Source organism: Lipophrys pholis (genome assembly GCF_963383615.2).
Source record: "Lipophrys pholis genome assembly, chromosome: 5".
Lineage (NCBI taxonomy): Eukaryota > Metazoa > Chordata > Actinopteri > Blenniiformes > Blenniidae > Lipophrys > Lipophrys pholis.
In genome coordinates, this window is record NC_137628.1 from 31,092,719 (window position 1) to 31,108,586 (window position 15,868).

At 39.7% G+C, this 15,868-nt stretch overlaps 1 protein-coding gene across 2 annotated transcripts in view; it reads right to left on the reverse strand.

The window, feature by feature from the left end:
• Positions 1-15,868, reverse strand: part of sgcz (sarcoglycan zeta) — a gene marked incomplete at both ends in the record, with an annotated part of 356,107 nt that overhangs the window by 126,592 nt on the left and 213,647 nt on the right. The gene's annotated exons all lie outside the window — the stretch shown is intronic.

The window sequence follows — 15,868 nt, forward strand, 5'->3', positions numbered from 1 at the left end:
TGTGTGCCTGTCCATGTTAATGTCAGGATGCTTTTGTCAGTGCATATGTCCTTCATGATATATCATAAACAGAAAATGATGCACATGATGTGACAACGTGTGTGTATTTCAAGTCCGGCTAAACAAGGTGAACGTGCCTACAGATGATGTTTGACACAGAAAATCTACCAAATATTCCAAGGTACATCTAATGTTCATTTATTACGACTGTATTAGATATATAAGATATCATACTACCGTTTGTGTTTTATACCACGTTTGTTTTAAAAGGTAGGATCATAGGGGCTGAAGCTTTTGTCAGTTGCAAATAAGTACAACAGGGTCCACATTGCACAGGTAGTGAATCGATCACAAGGTCAACACAGTCATACCGACACGTTGTCATTGACAACCATCTTAGAGACGCCTGCAAACCAACAAGCCTGTCTTTGGCTTAGATATGTTAGGTATGCTCCTGTCAACATAAAACATAAACTAAAAGTAGCCTAATGAAAAGAAAATGAATATATACGTATATATATAAAATCACATTTTTGTGACATTATTCATTTTATGTGTTGTGTTTATTAGGAGCCGTTTGGAGCCTTTAATCATGTTGTACGACAACAATACTAGATATTAAATGTTGCTCTGGTCTGAGATACCCTGCCTTGTGTTAAACTGTGTATAGAGGCTCAACATATCCCACTAACTTCCTGCAGTGTTTACCTTAAAGTTCAGTGGAAGGATATGTTGCACAGTCATTGTGTGATTATCATCTCCTCAGAAGGAGTTGGAGGGGAGCTTGAACGAGGTCAGAATAACCTGAGTGTGGTTAGATAGCTCTGACAGCAGTGGCTGGCTTTCCATTCAGGATAATATTCAGTCTTGACTTGAATATGGTCGTGCATTTCTCCAGCAGAGTAGTTAAAAGCCATTCATTATTCTGACAAAGGCAAAATGCTATTCGTTAGCTGCTGTCTGACATTAGTTCCAACCAAATAATAAGTGCAGTAAAGAGGCACCGTGCACCTGGATAAAGCACTAACCTGATAATTAATATGACTGGTGCCAACTGAGTAAATGAGAATTTAACGGTTTAGCTGGATAGGCCCACATGCATATGCACTTTTTTACTGGAAACATTTTTTTTAGTCTATTGAATAAAAACAGGCAAATGTTCCAGAAAGACAAAAAAATGTAATTAAATCCACAGCCTCAGTGTAGCCTCAAACCTGTTTCTCTTGGCGATAAAATACATCCAGATCCCACTAATAATACACATCTGCTTTAGCAAATTTTAACTGTAAATTTGCAGCAACGAGCCAAACACGGGCGTCCTGGTTACAATGAGATGACACTTTGAGCTTGAGTGCTTTATACACACACATTTCCATACAACTCTCCGGTACCTCTGGCATGAAGGCAGTAGGGTGAGCAGGATTGGTTCAGGGTGGGGTGGTGGGTCTCTGAGTATAGAAGTAGTTTAGTTAGCTTCTGTGGACTTTTAGAGAATAAATGGTCTGGAGGGAGCACAGCCAAGTTCTACTTGCAACCTCTTCAGGGTGTACCTTGTCTTTCTTTCAGATTCAGCTGTGATCGGCTCCAACCCCTCCAGTGAGCACAGAGAACCGGTGAATGAATGAATGTTGTTACATTTAAGGCTGAAGGTGGGGCCCAATCGCCCTCGCAGGATGCCCTTGCAAAGTGTCATGGCTCAGTGAGGAACCCAGAACCAGAATCATAAACAGAGTTATTAAAATCCAAAGCGGGCGAAGAGATCCAGGGGGGCAATCCAGAGTCATCCAAGTATGAGCAAATGTCCAAAACACGAGAAGAACACAAAGAATCAAAAAAAAAGCACCAATTTTTTGCTCAGTAGCATTAGCGTACTATTACAATTCCTTTAAAAAAACATGCACGCTAAAAGGCTGCGGAAATTGTGCATGTTGGGTAATGTCAGGCCAATAAAAAAAAATATTTACAGAGGATTTCAAATTATTCTATGTATTTGACCAGCTACAAAAATGAACAAAGTCTAAAGCTGTAAAACTTTTTAATTTCAACAAATATGTAGAGAAAATATGTATCACATTTTTATTTCTACAGTTCACTGTATTTTCCACGAGGACACATCATTAAAATGAGCATAATGTTAAAAGTGTAATTTTCTTTGTAAATTTAGAATTATTTTTTAGCAGTTGGGGAAAAAAATACAGTAAATATTTATTTTCATTCCATGTAAATTAACTGATGAGGTCATGAGTTAAAGTGTTTGAGTATTCGGTGCTGGACTGTTTCTCTTAATTATGTACAATTGTAGGTAGGGATATGTCTTTCTGTATGCGTGTCAAGGCAAGCCTTTATTGCAGTATTAATGTGGCAGTGTTGCCATACATGACAATTTTGCATCAGATGCAGCCATGTGTAATAAATTGGTAATATACAATGAAGTGTGTGCGATCATTACATGACTTGTATAGCCTTGGTAAATGAGGCTAAGTGAGCGTGTTTGTTTGGGTCTGGTGTGTGTGCCTGTAGCCTGCAACCCAAAACTCTGGTTTACGCCGACTGCCATTGGCTAAACAATACAAGAGACGGGAACTGAGAGAGCTGGAGAAAGAAGTAGTAGGAAGGAAAAAGAGATGAAAGGAAGCAGGGAGATATACACATGGGAGAAAAGACGGAGAAAAACACAGAGACAAAGGAAGTCGGAGACTGATAGAGCTGCAGGGAGAAAGAGACAGACTGAGGGAACAATGGCAGAGTGTGCAAGCGCAAAAAACAGAGTGAGACACAGAGTGGAAAGAGGACTTTCTCAAGGGGGCATGTCTGGTACATGAAGAGATATGAAGAAAAAAGACAAGACACACCTACACAACTTCCACGCTCACACCACACACACACACACACACACACACACACACACACACACACACACACACACACACACACACACACACACACACACACACACACACACACACACACACACACACACACACACACACCTGGCGCAGTATAATTTGTGTTAGGGTCCCCAGGGTGGTACAGTGGTTGGTACTCTCATATTGACATGTCCCTGCTTTCGCCAGGTCTTTCTGTGTTTGGGTTCTTCTTCACGGTACTCTGGATTCATCTCAAAGCTCAACATGGTTCAAGTTAATTAACAACTCTAAAACTGCCTGTAGGTGTGACTCTGTGTGTCTGTGTGTCTGTGTTCTCCCTGTGATGTCCAGCAACTTGTAAACTTCTTTTGAATATGGATGGATGGATGGATGGATGGATGGATGGATGGATGGATGGATGGATGGATGGATGGATGGATGGATGGATGGATGGATGGATGGATAACTGTACCAGGATCGTGAAATGGCAATGGGCAGATTTATGAATTAATCTAATCATCTCTATTATTTAAATGTTACTAGTAATGTAAATGAAGCAACCAGTGAAGCTGTGCACAAGGTTGAGCTGCAGTTTCCTCCAGTCTTAGTCCAGAGACATGACTGCTAATCAGATCTCTCAAATGTCTTTGTTTTCTTGTGTTCTTGAACTGTTCAAGTTAAATGAGTTATTTTCACAATGTTAAATGTCTTTATCCTTTGAAATATCTGACACATACTTGCACATAAGCGGGGTAATGACTTCCCAAAAAAGTAATAAGAGACCAAATATTGTATGTTTCTCTCTGACATTTCACATTGACATTATACAATCCTGCTTTTTGAAACTCATGTTCTAATAGAATAAAGGGCTGCATCTCAAAAAGAAAGCAAACCATTTTAAATGCATGTTCTGATGATGTGACAATGCGTATCATAAAAGCATTTCTAACTGATGGATTGAGGATTTGCATAAAACATATGCTTATATCAACATAAAACTATCAATCCAGGGACGATGACAAACTTGAGACAGAGTTCAGTCTATTTGTGATTCTATCTGAAACGAACAAACACTTGGAAGTTCTGAAAAAAAACCAAGTGAAAATCGAGTTATATTGTCAGACCCTCTTCCCCATCCATATTTTGTACGCCTTTTGTCTTTACTTTCATGTTATAGCACTAAAAACAACAAACCTGTACTTATAGCTGACCTATTAAAGATAAATGGATCCTCACTGCCACTCCAGCCCATTCAGCTAAACCTCTGTTTAAAAAAACAAAACAAAAAAAAACATTCTCTGACCTTAAAATGTGAAGTTTTCATGGTTTTCTAGTTTTCCCAACACTGTTATGCATCAAAGAGCCAAACTTTATTTTTGCCTTCACCCCTGAACAAGTTCCTGGGTTCAATATTGAAGTATCCCCTCGGCAAAATGATGTCATTTCATTTGACTTCTTTCAACCAAAACTGCTTGACATGCTGAAACCCAAAGTTTTGTTGCAAAAATCCTTATTTACTTTCAATTAATCAAATGAAAAATCCATTGTCAAGTATGCAAATTGTGAACCTATTGACAACAAAACAGCAAACACAGTGGAACAAGTGAATCTATTGGAAGGCACAGTGTTGTGGACGTTTAAAAGAGATACCTCTGGGAAATGAAAAACAATTGGAGGATGGTATTAAATTTCTTGCTGTATCTTGTTTTGTCCCTCAGTGTGATTGTAAAACAAAACAGTGCCAGCATGTAATTTTGCTCTCAGAGGCGGTGGGTGGTGTAATCCAGCCCGGAGTCTGTTCCAGTGACAATGAAGCAACAAAACAACCAGAAAGACCTTTGCAGCAATAATGAGGAGGGCGTTGAGGGAGAAGGCCCACTGCTGCTCTCCCTGCATCTTTTCCATCTCACACACTCACGCACACACAAGCCGCTGATTGACTGATGGCTGTTATCAGGGTACTATGGACAGAAGTAGAAGCTCTGTCTGACCTTAACATGTTCAATTAACCTGCAGTAATCCCTGTAGACTGATGGAACCGGCTGAAGACTGATTGGCTATTATTGTACTGTAAGTGGAGGGAGTTCACCTCAGCCTGTTTGGGTCCATTTGATTCAAGTAGAAAGGCGGCCAAGGCGTTCAACCCTATTTTACCTCATAAAAGCAACTCTAAACCATAAATTCTATAATCACACCCCTAATCGTATTAGTTTAGGTGCCAAAATGACGTTACTTGTCATCAATTATAAAGATCTGACTGTATCGACATGCATGCTGTCAAAGAAATAGGAGAAAGAGTGAAAGAAGAACGGTTCCTTTTTCCAATTCCTAGATCTTTCTCCGTATTCTAGTAGTTAGAAGATGATATGAGAAGTCGTGTCCATCAGATAGGTCAAATGTTACAAGCCTCCAAAAATGCTGCAATTATAAATTTCCTCGACTGCAACTGTTCCTGAACTTTATGACAACCACCATCAAGACCTCCACTTGCATCATTAACAGATTCCAACTAAAGTTTTTTTCCAGGCACAAGTCAAAATTTCCCCAATGATCCAACTTAACTGTGCATGATCATACATTCATTATTAAATTACAACTATGTACAAGTAGAGCAATTTCTATACAGCTGATATTGCACCTGGTTCCAGGTCTCTTCACTCTGAAGACTATGTAGAGCAGGAGACGACAAACGGATGTCCAGCCATTGCCTTACAGCACACCGTCATCCTCTGCTTCTTAAACCTCAGTGAACCTCACCTTTTTACCTTCACCAACAAATGTTGGTTGAGAAGGCTATGTTTTTGTTTGCATGTATTTATTTATTGGTTTGTATGTATTTGACCAACTTTTGGCAAAAACTATTCAGCCGCATTGCATAAAATCTTCAGGGATGATTTCTCATTATCAAGGACCAATAAAAGAGATTTTGGAACGTTAACGGTTAACCGTTTCCGTATAAATCCCCAAAAACTGTGGAGTCTTTTTCCCATACAAAGCGGATAGGAGAGGCACATCATGGATCTGCGTCTGTTGCCATGGAGACGCTCCAGAGCTTGGTGAGAGCGCAGTGACTCAGGCAGTGGTATATCTGTGTGCCACCACTCATGTTACTACCTGACAGGCTAGTTAGCATTGATATGTGGCGTTGGCAAAGGTATTCGCTCTACCGAGGACATGTTCTAGTTTTTTATTAATATTCTAATTCCAATTATGCTTCATTATTAACACCGGCATACCAAAGCTATAAAGTTCCCACTGCATATATTTATATAATTGAGATATAACTCCATCTGCAAGAATACCGTTTTTCCCAAATGCTTATTTTTACTTCATGCTTTTTTCATATCACCCACACTTTGTTTTTTAATTCACACATTTTTTTTCATAATGATCTACACTTTGATTTACTGATTGATTGTTTTTGCATGTATGACAATTCTTTCATGTATCTGGTATTTCCATATTTTACATTCTGTATGCTGGCAGGTGTGCCTTCAATTGATTGAAATTATTTTCAATCGGAACTAATGTAAGACATTAGTATAATTTCCTTATACTGTGTTTTGGCAATATTTATTATTTATCATGTAATCACATTTCCTTATACTTGAATATCTGAACTAATTTACAAAGAAATGTATTTGGAATAACAGGTAATAGTTTCTCCTTGGTACACTGTTCAGCTGAACACTTTAAAAGAATATGGATAGACAGTTGTGAAGTATTATATATCTGGTTTTTGATGTTGAGTTGTCCATCTGGACATGTATTCTCACCACAATCCCAGCTGACTATGTGTGAAGGAACTCTGGACTCTGGACAAGTCGCCTGTCCAACACAAAGAGACGGTTACATACATTCACATTCACAGAAAACCCACTCCCACTTTCATCTCCGTTTCATGTGGGGTCTCACAACAACAATACCAAGTGTGTTTTCCCTCAATGTCTTATAATTGAATCTAAAAACCACAACAACCTCAACCAATAGAAAACTAGAAAAAACTGTAAACAGACTAAATAAATCATATCAGTCATCTCAGTTTGTCCACTTAAAATGTGGAATCAGTTAGTTCAGAAGAGACAAAATACACAATTGTGCTTGTACACAATGTCTGTGGATGCAGTAAATGAATTAGCCACTGCACACCTCAGAGCCGGGAACCAGCACTTGACTTGTGGTCCTCTGATTTTCACGCTGATGCTTGGAAATCTCAGCTGGAACAATCTGGAGTGGCATTTCACATCGCTGCAGCCATCCTGTCCAGTGACTGGACATTGAACGTAAGTAAAGTGACAGCAACAAACATGTTTCAATACTTTCATTACTACAAATGAAAAAAATGTATTTACTCTGCTGATTTTAAACAGCAACATCCTGTTTAACACTGTTGCTTGATTCATGTTGACATGTTTCATCGGACTGATAAAGTCTGACAACATTCTAACATATGTCCCACGTCATTCCACTTCTCACACTTAATCCATACATTATCAGGCTGTACATTACAACAATGTAATAAAATGACTCTTTTCTTTACCCCATGGAGTAAAAATCCATAATCAAATAAGTAAAAGCCAATTCATTTGGCGGTACATTATGTGCACCGATGAATACCACTAAAGAAAAAATGGTTGAGTGAACAAGAAGAAATCACAGTTAATATAATATTGAAGGCAGAAGCTTATGAATACATACTACACTTAATATCGTGACGCAGACACAGCTTTGCAACAAAATCTGGAAAAAGTTCAAATAACACGTGCCTCTAAGTCAAAACGACAACTTTTTTGCTGAGAGTAGAATAGTGACAAAAAGATCAAGTTGGTGCAGAAAATAATGAAAATGGGTGTTGCATTGAAAAATATGCACCCTTGCAGACTTGGCAGAATGTGAAGCCAGACTAAGCAGGACCCCCCCCCCCCCCCCCCCCCCCCCCCCCCCCCCCACTGAACACACACACACACACACACACACACACACACACACACACACACACACACACACACACACACACGACTCGCCTTACAGGCACATAACACAGATTGATGACGCCAAAGTTTATAAAGCGGTTCATGACTTTTGCAACGTAACATCCCTCTTCCCCCCGTCCTGTCATCCTTCACAGGCTACTGAAGAACAGTAGAGACAAATAAAACAATAGCAAGGTTCATATACAAGGTTCATATAAATAACTTTTTGGCCAATGGGGAATATTTCGTCTCTCCTTCTGTGGGCCTAATAACAAGTCTCTATGACGAGAATTGCTTGTTGTATCTAAATCAGCATCAGCCATTCGTTATTGTTATCAGCACTCCTCTCAGGTGTTGGGGACATTTAACTGAGCACAACGACGTGTGTGTGTGTGTGTGTGTGTGTGTGTGTGTGTGTGTGTGTGTGTGTGTGTGTGTGTGTGTGTGTGTGTGTGTGTGTGTGTGTGTGTGTGTGTGTAATGCAGGTGTTCAGGACACAAGCCGCCACCAAGGGATCAGAAAATGGTGGTTTGCCATCTGGAGCGAAAACCAGACTGATCCAGAACTACTCTTACTCTGTTGACCTATAGAAAAACTACAACAGATATCATGCAACCTTACTCTCTTTCAAAACAGCTTAAAAAGAGCATAAAGAGTGGTATCCATGCATTACTTATGAGCAAGGCTGGGTACATTTTGACAGGTTGCCATCAACAGCAAACAGAGACAGAAAACCACACACTCATGACACTTTTCTGCTACCAAGTACTTTTCTGCTACCAAATACTTTCATGGTTCCTCCACTGAGGTTCCCAGCGAGCTGAGGCCAGGAGACAATGTGACGTTGTTAGACGTCAGTAACTGATTGGCTGGAGCCTCATGACACAGATGAGTCAGTGGGCGTCTCGTTCAGCCGCCATTTCTAAACCCGATCACCACCAGAGAGAGACGCTCAGAAACCAACCAGTGGAGCAGCGATGAGCTGCAGACGTCTCTCTGTCTGGTGGCGACCAGAGGATTCAGCGACACGCTACCAGTATCAGGAGGTCTCTGAGCCACGATACCACCGGTGTTTAGGATTAACTGGTTTCCCTGTTAACTGGTGACCAGCGTCTCCTTTTTACACCAGATGTTAAAAACCCGACCAGAACCCCTAGCTGTCCTGGAGAACGCTGTTTAACCGCATTTCCATTAAAGTTTAAAGTATTGTAGTGTTTGTCTTATTTTAAAATCAGCTGTTGCTAACGGATGCTGGCAGAAGTAACCAGATAACAGGGGCACCAGTGAAACCGAAACACCGGACAGTGAGGCACAATCCTAACGATCCACATTCTGTATTATTAAGAAATATATAAAATTATATACTATTTTATTTATTATTCGAGCTGATAACCAATGCATGTTTGCTCCACATCAGGAGATACAGATTCTATTGGGGGTGATTACTTTAACTCCACCCACGCCGCAGTGGTGCTGTTGTCATGGAAAACGAGCGAAACTGAGTCGAGTAGGGCCGAGTTGGTACTGGTGGAAAAGCAGCATCAGTGTCAAGTTAAAGTCACAAATTAACCTCAAATACGTGCTAAAAAGGATTTTACTTATATAGCGCTTTTCCAACGCTTCAGCCACGTTGTGTGTTACACTGTTGAGCATATTCACCCATTCACACACACAGCAATAAGAATCATTCACGAGGTTGGTTTTCATGAGCACACTAAGTCATTATTTACTTTAAAAGTCATTGATCTGCTGGAGTTCAAAACATTTGAAATATTGTACAAAGCAAAGAATAACTTATTACTGGGGAATATCTAGAAAATGTTCCGTGAAACAGTAAGTAGTTGTGATTTTGCAGGGAAGCAAAATTACAAGATTCATAAAGTTTCACAACTCTGAAAAGGTTCCATCTGTGGAATAAATTAGGAATGGAGATAAAACAAATACAGAATATAATTCTGTTTAAAAAAAGATATAAATGACTGATTCTTGAGAAGCACAATAGTCCATCTCTGTGAGGGTTTGCTTGTTAAATGGAGAATATTGAATTAAAATGTACCATAGTTTATTATAAGCGTCTATTCAACTTTTGACATTAAATGAAATTGTAGGGAACTTTGGCAGGGAGTGGTTGACGGGGATATAGGAAAGTTTGAGGGCTAAATACGTTTTTACTTCTTCCTGATGCAAATGTAGATTAAGTGGATTGTGTTGTTTCTTTGTTTTATGTTTTTATTCACCTAGATGTTTTTTTTTTTCATTCTTTTTTTTAATAAATGATTCATTCAATCATTCATTATGTTTTAAGCTGGTCTGGCACTCATGATTGTATTTGTTCAAAGCCCCCCTGCTGTGTTTGGTTGCAAATCCACTCAGTTGGAGTCGACCCCATTTTTTTTCTTTTCTATTTTATTTTTTCTGTAACCTCTATCAATCCCTCATTCTGTCACCATCCCTCTTTACCTGACATAAAGGAAAATAAATATGATGCCAGCAGGTGTCAAGAGGGATCCTCCTTGCTCTCTTTCACTGTCTGAAATTCTAAGAAATTGGATGGCAACTTGCTCCCTGTTGGATGTCAGAGGGGAGTCTTTTTATCATCTGTATCTGTCAAATGAAAATGCCCGGTCTCTAAGGTCCTTTCCAAATGGTGAATATGCTGTTTGCCCTATATTGTATTGTTTTGCTGCAAAGTCAGACCAGCAGAGGCCATTTTAGAAGCTGGGAAAGCACAAAAACATTACTCACTTGAAGTTGCCTCCTCTGTTTCAAGGAGGTGGAATGCTGGGGCATCAATACCTACTCAAACTATCTCAACACAGAGACTATTTTTGTTAGATTTTGGCTACAAGATGAAGAAACTAAAACTTGGTTTGACCACACAAGCAAAAAAAAAAAATGCATTTTTGGCCCAAATGGAGGTGGTATAAGGTGGTTTCTGCTTCGGTACAATCTCAGTTTATTTCAGTGCCATTTACAGTATTTCGATGGACTACCGAGTTAGAAAAGCTGGGCAAAGAAAATGCTCATCCCCAACTCAGTTCGTTTGCGGGCACCAGCAGAGTTTCTGCTTCCTTAGTGGCAGCTAATTAGGAACAAAATAAAGAATTAAAGGATTAAACACGGCTTGGGTAGAGAAAGCTGGACAGACGTCACTTGAGGACAGGGTTAACAACTGCAGAATTAAACAGGGCCACATCTGGTCGTTTGGTTTTCGGACCAGAAAGATGAAAAAGACTATTCAAGTTTTTATTAGGTAACAAAGAAGGATCACTATCCCAGATTAGACTGGTCCCAAATAGCAAATCATAATATAAACATTAGTCATGATGATTATTTTATTTTTAATTTTTTTTTATTTCCAAGAAGCAAATTTGGCGTCACTGTTTCTTCACAGCTAAGTGTTGTGGAGTATGGCAATGGTGCAAGAAACCTTCCATGAAAAAGGCACCATCTACTCCCACTAACAATATGAAACTACAATGCGTTATAACAGCAAATGAAGGGAAGATGAATGGCTTGTGAAGTGTTCAATGGATTATGCCCCTGCTGTTCAATGTGGAGTGATTTTGATGAAAATAGTGAATGGAGGTAGCAAAGAGATGAAGAGAATCCCCACTAGACAGTGAGATGCAATGACTGCCATTTTACTCCTTTTGACAAAGAGAAAGAGTGTGTGATTTCCCTGCTGACGCCACGAACGGCTCCCCACTAAACAGACACTTTTCATTGTAAACCCCAGCATCCAGTGACAAATCTGGAAACAGACGTGCAACTGGTGTCAGACAATAGAACAAACAATCTCTTTGGTGATTATAAATCCACAATTGATGGTGTGAGACGTGGCTTAAAGACATCTTCTTCATCAAGACTAGAGTTGAATCTTAACATGGTGCAAAGGGCTAAGTACCCAGTGGACGGGTTGACACACAGAGGCACAGTTATGGGCGTTACCCAACCTATCAAATACGTATTTAGTAGTCAGGAATACTAAAGAAAATGTGCACATGTGGTGGTCATGCCTTAAACAGATTGAAGACGCTGTTTGTGTTACTCCATATCATACTTCTCAACTTGACTACAAACCATACTGGAGCTGAACTGGGATTCAGCCCAAATAGAGTAATGTCATTGCAGTGCGTTAGGTGACAGCAGTTCTCACATGTGAAGCTCTATGAGGAATAAATCAAACATCTCAAGATTTAAGCATGTGGGAAGAAAGACCGCATCTTACCTGAAACAGGGTGACTCTTATGATCAATGTGTTCACAAATATCTCCGAGGGCAAAAACCTCCCTTCTTTTTGTATTACAGTGATTGTGATTGAATACAGCGTCCCAGCAAATGAAAGGAATTCCCATTAGATGGCAATAGGCAATAAATGTCATCCTACCCTTCAATACAAAGACAAAAGAAGGGAAAGCCTGTATGACAACACCATCCTTCATTTTTTTCTCACTATACAGCATTATCTATCTTCATTATCGAGGAATCCTCTGTCCTCTACAATTAAAGCCTTTGCCTAGTAAACCCAATGCATCGTCGTGATGGTTCCTGAGCAGTGAAGTATTCTTTCTTCTCAGTGGGTTTGGCTGATCATATCACTTCCCACCCGTTGGCCGTGTCGTTTCATCATAACAATGAGCTGTCTAGAATCCAGAATCTTCTCAATGCACTGAAGCAGTAGAACTGTAGAATTCATTAAATATGAATCCCCAAAACACAATTTACCTATAGCTACCTCTGCAATGACTCCTGCCAGATAAATAGGTTTATCCATCCATCCATCCATCCATCCATCACAGTGCAAACACAGAGAAACAAACAACCACATATACTCACATTCACAACAGCAGTTATTGTAGAGTCACTACTGAAGCTCGGACATTGCTTTGGACTGTGGGAGGAACACACTCCTACAGGGAGAACATGCAAACGTTAAAGGGCCCACAGCTTTGACTCAAAGTGCTTGCTCAGAGAATCCTTTAATATATACAGCAAATTGTTTTAGGTTGTAGGTTAAATTCTAAAATAAATAAATAAATAAATAAAAAACCACAACTGAAACATCATAACCCACATTTAATATGTACCAGGCAGCTCTGAAAGCCAAAGTTTATGTTTTTGAATGGCAGGTGGAAGCTTGTTCTGGCTGGACCAACAAGTCGGAACATTTCTGAAGGCTTGCAGGAAGTTCCATGGTGCCAGGGGACGTGCTGGAAGCAAGATGTGCTGATCCATGGCGAGTCTAACTGACAACATAAGACTTAAAGGATCAGCTGATAACATACGCGAGCCAGACTCTACAAGGTGTTCTCCAAAATCTCCAATTCATGCTTCAGCAAGTTGAAAGTGCTTTTCCTGCACGGCAAGGATCAACGGCTTCATAGGCATGACTGGTCAAGATGCTTGGCGAATCAGTGTGAGTATGCTGGTCATGAAAAGCACTCAGGAGGTGATCAATGTGCTTTCCAAGCCAAAAATAAAAGAAAGTGATCACAGAGTAAAAGAAAACCAATCAGCAAACAGCATCACAAAGCCCAAATCTTTTAAAAATAAAGTAAAGCAATGGCTTTAGAATGTGTTTTATGATCCAAACACACACACACACACACACACACACACACACACACACACACACACACACACACATATCTATATATATATATATATATATATATATATATATATATATATACGATTCCTTTATTATACATTCTTATTATTCCTTCTTTTCAACATTTTCTCATCTGTGCTTTAATATTTCCACTCGTGTTTTTAACTTCCTCTGATTTTTGCAGCCAAATATCGGCACTTGGAATATGTGAACTCAGAAGCCATCAAAGAAGAATAGATTGTGTGTATTTAGGGAGGAAGTCAATGTTTGTGTCTGCAGACTATGTGCTTTGGAGTCTGGCGCTTTTAAAATGCTCACTGAAGTTAATGTGGCTGCATGAATGAAACATTATCACACAATATATTATCATGGATGGAAGACAAAGTGTGGAGAGCATTATCTGATAGGAACCATCCGGAACTTGTTGAAGGCCATCCCTGCTTCATTCAATAACTTTATTTGGTCTAAACCTTAAACAATATTATGTTAAAGGGGCTCCGTGATATAGGAAGTAAAAGTTGGCACAGCAGCCAATACAAAAGTACTTAAATTAGTTTAAAATCAAGAATAGTAATGAACCAATGATAGTGGGAGTAACTGACAGGCAGCGACGGTGGAGAGGTTAGAGAAAGGAACTAGTGACCAGAAGTAGATGGTTTGAGTCTGACTACCAGTAGGTGAAAACTGTGTATCACTGTGGCTCCCAAGTGGATGAATAAAGTATCTCGAATCTTAGAAAAATACCCCTCATCAACAATGGCGAAGCTGCGTGTGTGTGGAATTTGTGTTTTGAGCAAAACAGATGAAGCTCAGCGAGAATCCACTACGAAGCCAGATCAAATCGAATTCTTTTCTCTCTCTACTTCTCACGAGGTTGGTACTACTCTATTATAACTTTTCTATCTCTTTTGATTCTACTCTTTTCTCCCATCTCTCAATGTTCATTTGCAATTATTGTTTATTCTTTGTGCTTATCTGATCGCTCTCTGCTTACAGTTTTCCACATTCTCATCCTCCTATCTCTTCTGATTTTCTTCCCTCACTACTCTCACCCATACTAGTCACATTTTATAAGCATAATCTGTTCTTTTGCCACATTATTGTCCTTGTAAACGTCCACCTATCACCCAGTTCACATATTTCAGTCTTCTTCTCCACCAGAAGAGGGCATCCTTCAGGGAAATAAAACACTCATCTGTGCCTCTTCTTTTTTGTAGAGAACAGATGAGGATAAACAGGAAGAGGACCGGGAAATCAAACTGATCTATTTTGATCCTCACTGTTTTCAAGAAGGAAGTCTGGCAATCTGTCCTATATACACTCACTAATTCTCCATAGAGGCTTGGTGGGCTCGTTGGCCTCCAAAGACAAGAACATAGAGGGGAGAGAAAGCAGAGGGATGAGGGGAAAAAAAGACAAGATTAAGCATGAAAGTAAAGGAGGAGAATGGACCATGAGGGCCCTTGAAGGGGAGAGGAAGTGGGGACAGAAAAGAGGAGGAAGGGAAGTGAATAGGCGGAGAGGAAGCATGCTGGTGAAGAATTGGAAGAAAAGAGACAGCAGACAGGAGAGGCGTATAATCAAACCCACTATACAATGATCATGACCATCGCAGACGCTTTTGTCTTACACATGGAAGAAGAAAACACATTGTCCCAGTGATTTTGTGTGTTTTTGTCTATGTGCATTTAAATGAAATGATGGTTGTTAACCCACGCATGGCAACGGCACATTTCCTCCCAGTGCACCATGCCAGGGCGCCATTGTAAAGGCAAGCACGGCTGTGCGGGGATAGATTAACCATTGTGTGAACAGTCTTTAAAATCAGTGCTGTGCATCTTTACAGCCAAGTCGCCCACTTAGCCATGCGTCTAATTATATTTTGTCAACCAGGGCGTCTTAAGAATATAAAGCTTTTGTGAGGGGAGGAAAAAACAAAAAAAAACTCTTTGTAGTGTTGCAGGCTTCATTATAGCTGTGCTTTCCCACCGCCTGTTTTTCATTTTCTGATATGTCAGAACTGCATTTACATAATGAAGAATAAAGCCATGCTTATTAACTGTTGTCTCCTGCACAAAGGGCCTTCAAGTTACTCAGTTACCACAAAAATATCTTTAAAATATACTTCAAATAAAAGTATCACTCCTGCACAGAGAATAAACAAACACACGAAAACAAGACCATCAACACTCATTTCCAACCTGCAGTTTCCCAAATCGTCACACCAAAGTCGATATGTTGACAAGAAAACATGAATCTGTATCCATCAAACTGTGTGTCTTTTCCTGACGGACGCCATCTTGGGAAACCTGCAGCAAGGGTTTCTGGGATATCAAAGATGGCAGCTCAAGTGAAAATATCAACATTTGACCTTTCAGCCTGTAAAAAAACCCAAAGAAAGAGTATTGAAGTAA